This window comes from Rattus norvegicus, chromosome 7, assembly GCF_036323735.1.
Source record: "Rattus norvegicus strain BN/NHsdMcwi chromosome 7, GRCr8, whole genome shotgun sequence".
Lineage (NCBI taxonomy): Eukaryota > Metazoa > Chordata > Mammalia > Rodentia > Muridae > Rattus > Rattus norvegicus.
In genome coordinates this window covers 977,092-986,164 of record NC_086025.1, presented here as the reverse complement: position 1 = coordinate 986,164, position 9,073 = coordinate 977,092, and positions in this window count along the sequence as shown.

The window sequence follows — 9,073 nt, the reverse complement described above, 5'->3', positions numbered from 1 at the left end:
GCACAACTCAGGGGAGCTTTTTTCTTCTTGTACCACAGAGGGCCTTAGGATCAAACTCAAGCCCTCAGGATTGACAAGTGATGCCTGGACCTGGTGGGTTTAGGGTAGGGGATGAGGGTTTAGTCCTAGGGATGGAGTCCAGGACCTTACATATGCTAGGCAAGTGCCTAATCGCTGAACTATATCCCCAGCAGATGTTGGTTTGCTTGTTTATGAAGATGGCAAGGATGGGACTTGGGCCCTCACCGTGCCAACGCAGCTTCCTATCACACAGTGGCCCCAGCCTGGTAGTCGTACTTGTAACACCTGCTGTGTTTGCATGCTGCCTGGTTTTATTAATATAGCCATGTCTTCAGGGTGACACAATCTTCATGGAGATTCCCACTGTTAGATGATGACAGACCAGCCCATAGTGGGTGGGGCCACTTCTAGCTTGGTGGTCCTGGGTTCTATAAGAAGGCAAGCTGAGCAAGCCACGGGGAGCAAGCCAGTAAGTAACACCCTCCATGGCCTCTGCATCAGCTCCTGCCCCCAGGTTCCTGCTTGTTTGAGTCCCTGTCCCAACTTCCTTCAGTGATGGACAGTTGTGGGGAACTGTAAGCCAAGTAAACCCTTTCCTCACAAGTTGGTCATGGTATTTCATCAAAGCTATAGTAACCGTAACTAAGATAAACAGTATAGGGGAGAAGGGGATAGTATCTACCTCTGTCATCTGAGGAATGTTAAAGAATTCTTAGAAAACCCCATACATTTTCCCTTATACAGAGTGAACATATGCAGTGCAATTGTTACCTAAATTGGGGGACTTTTGGAAGAGAAGCGAGACATTATGAAGAGCTTACAGAAGGATGTCAGCTATAGAGTAGCCTGGCCCTAGGTAACTTGGTGCATCTCACTGTATTAAATTACATCACACAATCCATCTATTTCACTATGTGCTTCATATTTGATTCTTTTTTTTTTTTTTCGGAGCTGGGAATCGAACCCAGGGCCTTGCGCTTCCTAGGCAAGCGCTCTACCACTGAGCTAAATCCCCAACCCCGTGCTTCATATTTGAATTCCTGTAAAAATGTCATTACAGAGAATAAACCCAGCAGAGTTCCATATTCACTTGTAGTTCTGATCTCAGACAAAAATAGTCAAAGTCCTTTTGTTTTCTTCAATTTTTATTAAATTGGGTATTTCTTATTTACATTTCAAAGGTTATTCCCTTTCCCAGATTCCTGTCCATCAGCCCCCTAACTCCTTCCTCTCCCCTTCTATATGGGTGTTCCCCTCCCCATCCTTTCCCCATTACCACCTACCCCCCCAACAATCCCCTACACTGGGTGTCGAACCTTGACAGGATCAAGGGCTTCCCCTTCCACTGGTGCCCCAACAAGGCTATTCACTGCCACCTATGCAATTGGAGCCCAGGCTCAGTCTATGTATAGTCTTTGAGTAGTGGCTTAGTTCCTGGAAACTCCGGTTGGTTGTCATTGTTGTTCTTATGGGGTCGCAAGCCCCTTCAGTTCCTTCAGACCTTTCTCTAATTCCTCCAACGGGGGTCCTGTTCTTGGTCCAGTGGTTTGCTGCTGGCATTCGATTCTGTATTTGACATATTCTGGCTATGTCTCTCAGGAGAGATCTATATCCGGTTCCTGTCAGCACGCACTTCTTAGCTTTATCGCTTCATCCATCTTACCTAGTTTTGGTATAATACTCTCTCTCTCTCTCCCTCCCTCTCTCTCTCTCTCTCTCTCTCTCTCTCTCTCTGTATATATATATATATATATATATATATATATATATGTATACACACACACACACACACATATATATATATATATGTATATTTTTGTTTCCCCTTTAAAGAAGGAGTGAAGCATCTGCATTTTGGTCATCCTTCTTGAGTTTCATGTGGTCTGTGCATCTTGGGTAATTTGGGCATTTGGGCTAATATCCACTTATCAATGAGTGCATACCATGTGTGTTTTTCTGTGATTGGGTTACCTCACTCAGGATGATATTTCCTAGGTCCATCCATTTGCCTATGAATTTCATGAAGTCACTGTTTTGACTGAGAGTACTGAGTAGTACTCCACTGTGTAGATGTACCACATTTTCTGTATCCATTCCTCTGTTGAAGGGTATCTGGATTTTTACAGCCTCTGGCTATTATAAATAAGGCTGCTATGAACATAGTGGAGCATGTATCCTTGTTATTATATGTTGGAACATCTTTTGGGTATATGCCCAGGAGAGGTATAGCTGGGTCCTCAGGTAGTACAATGTTCAATTTTCTGAGGAACCTCCAGACTGATTTCCAGAATGGTTGTACCAGTTTGCAATCCCACCAACAATGGAGGAGTGTTCCTCTTTCTCCACATCCTCGCCAGCATCTGCTGTCACCTGAGGTTTTTTTTTTTTTTTTTTTTTTTTTTTTTTTTTTTTTTTATCTTAACCATTCTGACTGGTGTGAGGTGGAATCTCAGGGTTGTTTTGATTTGCATTTCCCTGATGACTAAGGATGTTGAACATTTCTTTAGGTGCTTCTCAGCCATTTGGTATTCCTCAGATGTGAATTCTTTGTTTAGCTCTGTACCACATTTTTAAAATAGGGTTCTTTGGCTCTCTGGAATCTAACTTCTTGAGTTCTTTGTATTTTTTGGATATAAGTCCTCTATCAGATGTAGGATTGTTAAAGATCTTTTCCTAATCTGTTGGTTGCTATTTTGTCCTAATGACAGTGTCCTTTGCCTTAACAGAAGCTTTGCAGTTTTATGAGATCCCATTTGTCGATTCTTGATCTTAGAGCATAAGCCATTGGTGTTCTGTTCAGGATATTTTTCCCAGTACCCATGTGTTCACGACTCTTCTCCACTTTTTCTTTTATTAGGTTGAGTGTGTCTGGTTTGATGTGGAGGTCCTTGATCCACTTGGACTTAAGCTTTGTACAGGGTGATAAGCATGGATCCATCTGCATTCTTCTATATGCTGACCTCCAGTTGAACCAGCACCATTTGCTGAAAATGCTATCTTTTTTCCATTGGATGGTTTTGGCTCCTTTGTCAAAAATCAAGTGACCATGGGTGTGTGGGTTCATTTCTGGGTTTTCAATTCTATTCCACTGGTCTATCTGTCTGTCTCTGTACCAATACCATATAGTTTTTATTACTATTGCTCTGTAATACTGCTTGAGGGCAGGGATAGTGATCCCCCCAGAAGTCCTTTTATTGTTGAGGATAGTTTTAGCTATCCTGGATTTTATGTTATTCCAAATGAATTTTCAAATTATTCTTTTTATCTCTAAGAAGAATTGGATTGGAATTTTGATGGGGATTGGATTGAATCTGTAGATCGCTTTTGGTAAAATGGCCATTTTTACTATATTAATCCTGCCAATCCATGAGCACGGGAGATCTTTCCATCTTCTGAGGTCTTCTTCAATTTCTTTCTTCAGAGTCTTGAAGTTCTTATTGTACAAATCTTTTACTTGCTTGGTTAAAGTCACACCGAGGTACTATATATTATTTGGGTCTATTATGAAGGGTGTCGTTTCCCTAATTTCTTTCTCGGTTTGTTTCTCTTTTGTGTAGAGGAAGGCTACTGATTTATTCGAGTTAATTTTATACCCAGCCACTTTGCTGAAGGTGTTTATCAGGCTTAGTAGTTCTCTGGTAGAACTTTTGGGATCACTTAAATATACAATCATATCATCTGCAAATAGTGATATTTTGACTTCTTCTTTTCCGATCTGTATCCCCTTGACCTCCTTTTGTTGTCTGATTGCTCTGGCTAGAACTTCGAGAACTATATTGAATAAGTAGGGAAAGAGTGGGCAGCCTTGTCTAGTCCCTGATTTTAGTGGGATTGCTTCAAGTTTCTCTCCATTTAGTTTAATATTAGCTACTGGTTTGCTGTATATGGCTTTTACTTTGTTTAGGTATGGGCCTTGAATTCCTGTTCTTTCCAGGACTTTTATCATGAAGGGGTGTTGAATTTTGTCAAATGCTTTCTCAACACCTAATGAAATGATCATGTGGTTTTCATCTTTGAAATTTTTATATAGTGGATTACATTGATGGTTTTCCATATATTGAACCATCCCTGCATACCTGGGATGAAGCCTACTTGATCATGATGGATGATCATTTTGATGTGTTCTTGGATTTGGTTTGCACGAATTTTATTGAGTATTTTTGCATTGATATTCATAAGGGAAATTGGTCTGAAGTTCTCTTTCTTTGTTGGGTCTTTGTGTGGTTTAGGTATAAGAGTAATTGTGGCTTCATAGAAGGAATTTGGTAGTGCTCTGACTGTTTCAATTTTGTGGAATAGTTTGGACAGTATTAGTATGAGGTCTTCTATGAAGGTCTGATAGAATTCTGCACTAAACCCATCTGGTCCTGGGCTCTTTTTGGTTGGGAGACTTTTAATGACTTCTTCTATTTCTTTAGGAGTTACAGGGTTGTTTAAATAGTTTATCTGTTCCCGATTTAACTTTGATACCTGGTATTTGTCTAGAAAATTGTCCATTTCCTCCAGATTTTTGAGTTTTGTTGAATATAGGCTTTTGTAGTATGATCTAATGATTTTTTTTTAATTTCCTCTGATTCTGTTTTTATGTCTCGGTTTTCATTTCTGATTTTGTTAATTTGGACACACTCTCTGTCTGTGCCCTCTGGTTAGTCTGGCTAAGGGTTTATCTATCTTGTTGATTTTTCTCAAAGAACCAGCTTTTTGTTCTGTTGATTCTTTCTATAGTCCTTTTTGTTTCTACTTGGTTGATTTTGATACCCACCCAATCAAGCTCTGAGTTTGATTATTTCCTGCCTTCAACTCCTCTTGGGTGTATTTGCTTCTTTTTGTTCTAGAGCTTTTAGGTGTCCTGTCAAGCAGCTAATGTATGCTCTCTCCTGTTTCTTTCTGCAGCCACTAGGGGCGATGAGTTTTCCTCTTAGCATAGCTTTCATTGTGTCCTATAAGTTTGGATATGTTGTATCTTCATTTTCATTAAATTCTAAGAAATCTTTAATTTCTTTCTTTATTTTTTCCTTCACCAAGTTATCATTGAATATAGCATTGTTCAATTTCCATGTATATGTGGACGTTCTTTCCTTATTGTTGTTATTGAAGACAAGGCTTAGTCCGTGGTGGTCTGGTAGGATGCATGGGATTATTTCTATTTTTCTGTATCTGTTAAGGCTTTTTTTTTTTTTGACTGATTATATGGTCAATTTTGGAGAAGTTTCCAGGAGGTGCTGAGAAGAAGGTGTATCTTTTTGTTTTAGGATGGAATGTTCTATAAATATCTGTTAAATCCATTTGGTTCATAACTTCTGTTAGTTTCTCTATGTTTCTGTTTAATTTCTGTTTCCATGATCTGTCCATTGATGAGAGTGCGGTGTAGAAATCTCCTACTATTATTGTGCAATGTGTGCTTTGAGCTTTAGTAAGGTTTCTTTTATGTATGTAGGTGCCCTTTTATTTGGTGCATAGATATTTAGGATTGAGAGTTCATCGTGGTGGATTTTTCCTTTGATGAATATGAAGTGTCCTTCCTTATCTTTTTTGACAACTTTTGGTTGAAAGTCGATTTTATTCGATATTAGAATGGCTACTTCAGCTTGCTTCTTCAGACCATTTGATTGGAAAGTGGTTTTCCAGCTTTTTACTCTGAGGTGGTGTCTGTCTTTGTCTCTGAGGTGTGTTTCCTGTAGGCAGCAAAATGCTGGGTCTTCTTTACGTATCCAGTCTATTAATCTGTGTCTTTTTATTGGGGAATTGGGTCTATTGATGTTGAGAGATATTAAGGAATAGTGATTGTTGCTTCCTGTTATTTTCGTATTTGGAGATGGGATTATGTTTGTGTACTTCTTTTCTTTTGGTTTTGTTGCAAGGATATTACTTTCTTGCTTTTTCTAGGGTGTAGATTACCTCCTTGTGTTGGGCTTTGCCATTTATTATCCTTTGTAGGGCTGGATTTGTAGAAAGATATTGTGTAAATTTGGTTTTGTCATGGAATATCTTGGTTTCTCCCTCGATGTTAATTGATACTTTTGCTGGATATAGTAGCCTGGGCTGGTATTTGTGTTCTCTTAGGGTATGTATGACATCTGTCCAGGATCTTCTGGCTTTCATAGTCTCTGGTGAGAAGTCTGGTGTAATTTTGATAGGTCCACCTTTATATGTTACTTGACCTTTTCCTCTTACTGCTTTAATATTCATTCTTTGTTTTGTGCATTTGGTATTTTGACAAGTATGTGACGGGAGGAATTTCTTTCCTGGACCAATCTTTCAGAGTTTTGTAGGCTTCTTGTATGTGTATGTTTATGGGCATCTCTTTCTTTAGGTTAGGGAAGTTTTCTTCTATGATTTTGTTGAAGATATTTACTGGCCCCTTAAGTTGGGAGTCTTCACTCTTTTCTATACCTTAAGTTTGATCTTCTCATTTTGTCCTGGATTTCCTGTATGTTTTTGGCTAGGAGCTTGTTCCATTTTCCATTATCTTTGACAGTTGTGTCGATGTTTTCTATGGTATCTTCTGCTCCTGAGATTCTCTCTTCTATCTCTTTTTTTCTGTTGGTGATGTTTGCATCTATGAGTCCTTATCTCTTCTCTAGGTTTTCTATCTCCAGGGTTGTCTCCCTTTGTGCTTTCTTTATTGTTTCTATTTTCATTCTTAACTCGTTGATGGTTTTGTTCATTTCCTTCTCCTGTTTGGTTGTTTTTTTCAGTAGTTCTTTAAGGGATGTTTGTGTTTCCTCTTTAAGGCCTTCTACTTGTTTACTTGCGTTGTCCTGTAATTCCTTAAGGGAGTTATTTATGACTTTCTTAAAGTCTTCCATCATCATGATAAAATGTGATTTTAAATCTAGTATTGCTTTCCTGGTGTGTTTGGATATCCAGTGTTTGCTTTGGTGGGAGACCTGGGTTCTGATGATGCCAAGTAGTCTTGGCTTTTGTTGCTTTGGTTCTCGTGCTTGGCTCTTGCCACCAGTTTGTCTCTAGTGTTAGCCGTTCTTGCTGTTTCTAATGGTGGCTTGACCTTCCTGTGGGCCTGTGTGCCAGCACTCCTGTAGACCCGTTGTTCTGTTTTCTTTCAGTTAGTTACAGTAGCAGAGTGTTCTCCTCTCAGGTGTGCTGGCTTTCAGCTCTCTGTGAGGGCAGCATCTGGAAGGGTCCTGTCCCTACTTCTCCTAGGTCCCTGTGTGCAGGGTCTCAGGTGGCGCTAGGTGTTTTCCTCTTGAGTTGAGAATGTGGGCAGAGAGTAGTCTCCTCTGGTTTCACAGGATTGTCCGCACTTCTGAGGGTCTAGTTCCCCTCCCCCATGGGTGCAGGGAGCTGTTTGACCTGTTCAGTTCAGATCTGGGCACAGATCTGGACCACAGGGCTCCTGCAGCTGACTGTTCCTATATTCCTGTGTCCAGAGGCACTATGCAGCTTCCTCTTGGGCCAGGGATGAGGGCAAAGGTGGGCAGAAGTGGCAGTCTGTCCTGACCTGCAGTCTCAGGATTGCCCGAATTTCTGGGCGATCAGCTCTGTCTCCCATGGGATTTGGGAGCAGGGAGCTGTGGGCTGGGATCAGAGAAGTTCAGGCCACAGCAAGAAGCCAGAAGTGCCTGGTTCCAGAGGGCTTCTGCCTTTGTGTGTCCTGAGTCCACCAGGCAGGTCACTTGGCATAGAAAAGTTGACCTTACCTCTGCTCTCAGACATGTAGTTCTTCCTGCTGGCTGCCTTTCAGCTCTCTGTGAGGGCGGCAGCCAGAAGGAAGGGTTCTGCCCCTACTGCTCCTAGGTCTCTGTGTGCAGGGGGCAGAGGTGGTGCTGGGCGTTTTCCTCTTGAGTCGGGAATGTGAGCAGAGAGTAGTCTCCTCTGGGTTCTCAGGGGTGTCTGTACCTCCGAGTGTTGGGAGTGATGCCCTTGAAACCCTCCATTATTGATGTTATTATTATGGTTAGAGTTAAGTATGGCTGGGCTCATGGAAAATCCCCAGCCAGCTGCAGAAGACTAATACAAATCTGGTGGTCAGGATGAATAATGATATGATAAAGTTGTGACCTTGCTGAGAAATACATCTGATGTCAAGATGCCCAATGTGATGTAACCTGTAACCTTTCTGAGAAACCAACATCCTGCTGACCAATAGATTTGACAAAACTGTGACCTTTCTAACATCCTGTGGACATCAGCTGACCACACAAATACTGTGTTTCCCACTTCCCTCCTTTCCCTGTTACCCCTGTTATGGTATAAATTCAGCCTTGGGAGAAAATAAAATTGTCGCCTTGATCAGACTTTTGTCTTGGCGTCCTTCTTCAAATCTCTTGTCCCCCATTCTCTTCCAGGTACCCTCAGCACCCTCGTTGACATCTGAGGGTCTCCAAAATCCTTCTTTTGAAGGTCAATTCCTTTTTCTTTTCCAGTCACTGTGTTTTAAGTTCTTCCTTCTGAACCACAGCCAGTCTCCTTTCTTTCCTTAGGGATTTGCTCCTCACTCTGCTGGCTCTTGAAAAGTATATATCAAACATTGTTATGGTCCTGGAGTTCAGTCTAGAACATTCTGGAGTGAATTTTAGGCCTCATCCATCCTTGGAACTTTAAAAATGACACACAGTCACGAAAGTAGGAAGTGCTGAAAAAAAATAAAGTTTCATAGATGTGATAAACAAAGCTGAAAAAACAAGGTTTTGAGAAATACATCTGGTGGTCAGGATGCCTATGACAATCTTGTGACCTTTCTGAGAGATGCAACTGACGTCAGGATGCCCAGTGATATGATAAAGTTTTGGTGATCAAGATATTGAGGCAATTCTGACTAAGCTAATTAAGACAAAACAATAACAACTGTTCTCGGAAAGACTCCCCCTACACCTCCCTGTAGTAAATTCTGAGAACAACCACAAGATGTCATCCTGACCCTACCCAACCACCCAGTTCCTCTCCCTCTAAGGAATGGATGTGCCAACTTATCCCTTTCCCAGTGATTCTCCAAGGCCAGGTGTAGGGCTGGATGAGGAAAGTGACCAACTGAGCCAAGAACAGCCCCTTGAGCAGGCCAGCCAATACCTGACCAGATCCTTTGTCCTGT